Below are 5,084 nucleotides of genomic sequence, written 5' to 3' on the forward strand. Positions count from 1 at the left end.
AAGAAAAACTTTTACAAACTCTGTTTGCTCTTGTTGTTGTAAATATGTCAAGCTAGCATTCAAGTTTTCGGGAAAGATTATAACTAACCACATTTGCAATAATTCTCAGGTCTCATGATTACCCATATCAATAGCATAATCAACTAGCAAGCCATAAGAATAAATCTCGGATGATAACACTTTCTCAAAACAATCATAATATGATATAACAAGATTGTATCTCGCTGGCCCTTTCTGGGACTGCCAAACATAAATGCAGAGCACCTTTAAAGATCAAGGACTGACTAGACATTATAATTCATGATAAAAGAGATCCAATCATAGTCACACCAAATATAAATTAACAGTGTTGAATCCAAATGACAACTGTGCTCTCCAGCTACTGCTTTTAATAAGAGGGTGATGACTCAACATAAAAGTAAATGGATAGGCCCTTCGCAGAGGGAAGCAGAGATTTGTAGAGGTGCCAGAGCTCGGTTTTGAAATAGAGATAATTAATATTTTGAGCGGTATACTTTCATTGTCAACATAACAACCAAGAGATGGCGATATCTTCCATGCTACACACATTATAGGCGGTTCCCAAACAGAATGGTAAATTTTATACTCCCCCTCCACCAACAAGCATCAATCCATGGCTTGCTCGAAACAACGAGTGCCTCCAGCATACATCAGGTCCCAGGGGGAGTTTTTTTTGCAATTATTTTTGATTTAGTTTGCATAAAGCATGGGACTGGGCATCCCGGTGACCAGCCATTTTCTCGTGAGTGAGGAGCGGAGTCCACTCCTCTAGAGAATAACTCGCCTAGCATGGAAGATACAGGCAGCCCTAGTTGATACATGAGCTATTCGAGCATACAAAACAGGATGATTATTTGAAGGTTTAGATTTTGGCACATACAAATATACTTGGAACGGCAGGTAGATACCGCATTTAGGAAGGTATAGTGGACTCATCTGGAATAACTTTGGGGTTTAAAGGGATTGGATGCACAAGCAGTATTCCTGCTTAGTACAGGTGAAGGCTAGCAAAAGACTGGGAAGCGACCAGCTAGAGAGCGACAACAGCCATGTACATGCATTAAAATTAATAAACATTGGATGCAAGCATGAGTCGGATATAATCCACCATGAACATAAATATCATGAAGGCTAGTTCATTTGTTTCAACTACATGCATGAACATGTGCCAAGTCAAGTCACTTAAATCATTCAAAGGAGGATACCACCCCATCATACAACATCATAACCATCTCAATAGCATGTTGGCACGCAAGGTAAACGTTTATAACTCATAGCTAATCAAGCATGGCACAAGCAACTATGATCTCTAATTGTCACGCAAACATGTTTATTCATAACAAGCTGAATCAAGAACGATGAACTCATCATACTTACAAAAACAAAAGAGGTCGAGTTCGTACCAGCTTTTCTCATCTCAGTCAGTCCATCATATATCATCATAATTGCCTTTCACTTGCACGACCAAGAAATGTGAATAATAATAAGAGTGTGCATGCATTGGACTAAGCTGGAAAAATAGGCATTCAATAAACAGGAGAAGACAAGGCAATATGGGCTCTTTTGTCAGATAAACAATAATGCATATAAGAGCCATTTCAAAAATTTAATTATGGTCTTCTCCTATTGACCCCCAAAGAAAGAAAAGAAATAAAACTATTTACACGGGAAAGCTCCCAACAAGCAAAAGAAGAACATGAAATATTTTTGTGTTTTCTTTTTTAATTACTACTGCAAGCATGGAAATTAAATTAATTAAAAGCTACAACTAATTTTTTGGTTTTTTCTTAAGGTTTATTAAACACACAAGAAGAAAGCATAAAAAAGGAAAATAAACTAGCATGGATGATACAATGAAAAAGTATGAGCACCGACATCTAGCAATGAGTGTGTGTGAACATAAATGTAATGTCGGTGAGAAATACGTACTCCCCCAAGCTTAGGCTTTTCGCCTAAGTTGGTCTATGGCCACGCTGGCCTGGCTGATATCCATAATAATAGTTGTTGGGGTCGTACTATGATGCAGCGGCTATCGCCTCCTGAGCTGCAGTGTGGCGACGAGCGGCCTCCGCTCTCCTCTCGTACTCATCTGCCTCCTCTCTGGTAATAGTATATCCTCCTCTTGCCTGATAATCAAAGAAAGCAGGAGCAGGGAGAGTAATATGGATAGCACAACGTCTGTCAAAGATTAGTCGGTACTGGAGAGGTGATTCGTTCCTCTCGACAAAATGGTGATAAAGAATAGAATCAAAATCTAAATAAGTAGGAGGAAACTCCATGTCTCCTTCATGAACGTCTATCTCAAGAAATTTAGCTAAGCGGGTTGCATAAATTCCTCCAAAGAAATCACCATTATATCTATTATGATGCAACCTACGAGCTACAATGGCTCCCATATGATAAGAATGGTCTCCTGACACAGCACTCCTGAGAATGCTAAGGTCAGGGACACACATGTGACAGGCTTCATCCTTAGCATTTATGCACCTACCTATGAAGAGAGCAAAATAACCCACAAGTATAGGGGATCACAACAGCTTTTGAGGGTAGAGTATTCAACCCAAATTTATTGATTCGACACAAGGGAAGCCAAAGAATATTCTCAAGTATTAGCAGCTGAGTTGTCAATTCAACCACACCTGGAAACTTAGTATCTGCAGCAAAGTGTCTAGTAGCAAAGTAATATGATAGTCATGGTAACGGTAACAAAAGAGTAACGAAAGCAAAGTAATGTTTTTGGTATTTTGTAGTGATTGTAACAATAGCAACGGGAAAGTAAATAAGCGTAAACCAGTATACGGAAAGCTCGTAGGCATCGGATCAATGATGGATAATTATGCCGGATGCGGTTCATCATGTAACAGTCATAACATAGGGTGACATAGAACTAGCTCCAATTCGTCAATGTAATGTAGGCATGTATTCCGAATATAGTCATACGCACTTATGGAAAAGAACTTGCATGACATCTTTGTCCTACCCTCCCGTGGCAGGGGGGTCCTAATGGAAACTATGGGATATTAAGGCCTCCTTTTAATAGAGAACCGGAACAAAGCATTAGGACATAGTGAATACATGAACTCCTCAAACTACGGTCATCAATGGTAAGTATCCCTATTATTGTCACTTCGGGGTTAATGGATCATAACACATAATAGGTGACAATAGACTTGCAAGATAGGATCAAGAACTCCCATATATTGATGAAAACATAATAGGTTCAGATCTGAAATCATGGCACTCGAGCCCTAGTGACAAGCATTAAGCATAGCAAAGTCATAGCAACATCAATCTCAGAACATAGTGGATACTAGGGATCAAACCCTAACAAAACTAACTCGATTACAAGATAAATCTCATCCAACCCATCACCGTCCAGCAAGCCTACGATGGAATTACTCACGCACGGCGGTGAGCATCATGAAATTGGTGATGGAGGATGGTTGATGATGACGACGGTGACGAATTCCCCTCTCCGGAGCCCCAAACGGACTCCAGATCAGCCCTCCCGAGAGGTTTTAGGGCTTGGCGGCGGCTCCGTATCGTAAAACGCGATGAATTCTTCTCTTCTGTTTTTCCCCCGAAAGCAGATATATAGAGTTGGAGTTGGAGTCGGGAGGTCTCCAGGGGGCCCACGAGGTAGGGGGCGCCCTAAGGGGGGGCGCCCCCACCCTCATGGAAAGGGTGTGGGCCCCCTGGTCTTCATCTTTGGCAAGGATTTTTTATTATTTATTGTAAGATATTCCATGGAGTTTCAGGTCATTCCGAGAACTTTTGTTTTCTGCACATGAAACAACATCATGGCAATTCTCCTCAAAACAGTGTCAGTCCGGGTTAGTTCCATTCAAATCATATAAGTTAGAGTCCAAAACAAGGGCAAAAGTGTTTGGAAAAGTATATACGACGGAGACGTATCAGCACTCTCCATAGTCCGGGAGGTCGCTGTAACACCCCGGATGTAATTTATCTAATATGTAATCCAACTCTTGCCGTTTCCGGCGCTAAGTTATTTTATTTTCTCGGGTTCGGGTTTTTGTCTCCATGTGTTGTTGTCGTTGTCATGCATCTCATATCATGTCATATGTGCATTGCATTTGCATACGTGTTCGTCTCATGCATCCGAGCATTTTCCCCGTTGTCTGTTTTGCATTCCGGCGGGCTTCTATCTCCTCCGGTGGTCATTTCTACCTTCCTTTCGTGTGTGGGGGTTAAACATTTCCGGATTGGACCGAGACTTGCCAAGCGGCCTTGGTTTACTACCCTAGACCACCTGTCAAGTTTTGTACCATTTGGACTTCGTTTGATGCTCCAACGGTTAACCGAGGGACCGGGAAGGCCTCGTGTGTGTTGCAGCCCAACACCCCTCCAATTTGTCCCAAAACCCACCAAAACCCTCTCCATCATCTAGAGCGTTCGATCACGATCGCGTGGCCGAAAACCACACCTCATTTGGACACTCGTAGCTCCTCCTATGCCTATAAATAGGTCCTCCTCCGAATTCCCGGATCTCCTTCGTCCCCAAACCCTAAAAAAATCGCATCGCGCCGCGCCGGACATGTCCGTCCCTGGCCGGACGCTTCGCGCCGCCGTGCCCTGTTGGGGAACGTTGCAGAAAATTAAAAATTTTCCTACGGTTTCACCAAGATCCATCTATGAGTTCATCTAAGCAACGAGTCAAGGGAGAGAGTTTGCATCTACATACCACTTGTAGATCGCGTGCGAAAGCTTGCAAGGTGATGATGGAGTCGTACTCGACGTGATTCGAATCACCGATGACCAAGTGCTGAACGGACAGCACCTCCGCGTTCAATACACGTACGGGACGGGAGACGTCTCCTCCTTCTTGATCCAGCAAGGGGAAAGGAGAGGTTGAGGAAGACAGCTCCACCGGCAGCACGACGGCGTGGTGATGGTGGAGAGGCAGTACTCCGAAAGGAGAGGTGTTGGGGAGGGGAGGGCTGCGCCTTGGAGGGTGGTCTGGCTGCCCTCCCCTCACCCCTCTATTTATAGGGGGAAGGGAGAAGGGGGCCGGCCCCCTAGAACCCATCTAGGGGGGGTGCGGC

The sequence above is a fragment of the Triticum dicoccoides genome, chromosome 6A (assembly GCF_002162155.2).
Source record: "Triticum dicoccoides isolate Atlit2015 ecotype Zavitan chromosome 6A, WEW_v2.0, whole genome shotgun sequence".
Lineage (NCBI taxonomy): Eukaryota > Viridiplantae > Streptophyta > Magnoliopsida > Poales > Poaceae > Triticum > Triticum dicoccoides.